The 1,515-nt window shown below is 44.4% G+C and overlaps 1 non-coding gene across 1 annotated transcript; it reads left to right on the top strand.

Moving 5' to 3' along the window:
- Positions 1 to 944: 944 nt before the first annotated feature.
- On the top strand, positions 945 to 1,022 carry LOC120100262 (small nucleolar RNA SNORD115). The gene has a single exon (XR_005500039.1). It is a non-coding gene; the product is annotated as a small nucleolar RNA SNORD115 (small nucleolar RNA).
- Positions 1,023 to 1,515: the final 493 nt, after the last annotated feature.

Genomic DNA, 1,515 nt, shown 5'->3' with positions numbered 1-1,515 from the left:
CGGGAGCTTGAAGTTGAAGGAGTGGCTTTGGCTACCAATTCCCTTCAATGTGTCCTCACACTGCTTCATCCTTGATCTTACTAAAGTTTACTTCAGTATTCATCAGAAAACAAATGCTATCAGGAGATGCTTTCTGGAGCAGTTGGAACAGAGGAACGTGATGTCAATGGGATACTTGCAAACACCAACTGATCTAGTCACAGGAATTTTGGTCACGTTCTCCGTTTTTTCACATGACAATCACTGAGTGCTACCACTCAAGGATTCTCGCTTTCTTCTGGGCAACTGATTCTCTTCAGCATTCACTTACCAGCTGTGGGAACTGATTGTTACCATGCAGTATGGAAATGGGGAGGAATGAACATAGCCTAGCACATAAAATTTGAAACGCACAAGTCTCATGAAAATTTGATTAAAGTATATGTAACTGTTTGTGTATTGTCCTCCCAATATTACTCAGGGAACTTCACCTTTGTGTTGGTTTCTGACAATGTTTAGCAATTGAAAGATTTGTTCGGTGTAACTGATCAAGAGCATGTGTGATCCCCTTCCTCAATGGTTTGGTTTTGGGTACCTATTGACCTATTGATCTCTTAGGGAAGTAACTTTCCAGGGTGTTGGGAATGTCAGCATGGAAATGGGACTGAAGAAGTGATTCTACTCAGTGGCATCATACATTAGACTTCTTAAACAGTCTCCTTAAAATTAACATGATTGTATGAACTGAAGGGATACAATTGCCCTCACATCTTGCTCTTTCTGTTTTAGAGAGGACAGTCTTCAAATTCAAGCTAGGTCTCCCCTTATTCCACACAAGAGCGCTGTGCCCTTGTATCCTCTGCACTTGCAAGTGAGGATTCAAGTTCTGAGGCACTGTTGGCAGCCCAGGTAAGCCATGGTGCAGGTGAAATTAAATTAGTGACAGTTGTGTCCTGCCTGTGTCTGGGTCAATGATGACAACAGAAAGTCAAGAACAGGATGATGACATAAAAATCATGCTCAATAGGATTACGCTGAGTCCCAACCAGGGAGCCAGGGTTACAAGCAGTCCTTTGCCTCTTCGAGGACCACTTTTGGGACTCATCTGAGCTGCTCTGATGTCCTTGTGCTCTTTCCCATCTGTGGGAACCTGGACAATCTTAGTGCATGTGTGCTGGCAAACACTGCCTGACAACTATCACCTAGTCTCATAATATGCTTGTGTGCAAGTCTGCAACACCAACCCTGTCATCATTACCCTCTCTTCTCTGATGTCTTGTAGTCATCTGGCATCACCCCTGCGGTCCAGTGGATCACTAATCCTAGGTGAGTGAAATGATCAGGCATAATGGATTGAACAGAAGTCAGTCCTCAAAAATTCAAGCAGGGTTCCCCTGATTCCATACTACAGCTCTCACCCCTGTAACCCTCCGCATTTGCAACTGAAGATTCAAATTCTGAGCCAATTTTGGCAGCCCAGGTAAGCCATGGTGCTGGTGACATTGAATCAGTGGCAGCTCTGTCCTGCCTGGGTGT

This window comes from Rattus norvegicus, chromosome 1 (genome assembly GCF_036323735.1).
Source record: "Rattus norvegicus strain BN/NHsdMcwi chromosome 1, GRCr8, whole genome shotgun sequence".
NCBI lineage: Eukaryota > Metazoa > Chordata > Mammalia > Rodentia > Muridae > Rattus > Rattus norvegicus.
The sequence above is the reverse complement of the archived record's forward strand: the minus strand, read 5'-3'. Positions and strand labels throughout refer to the sequence as shown.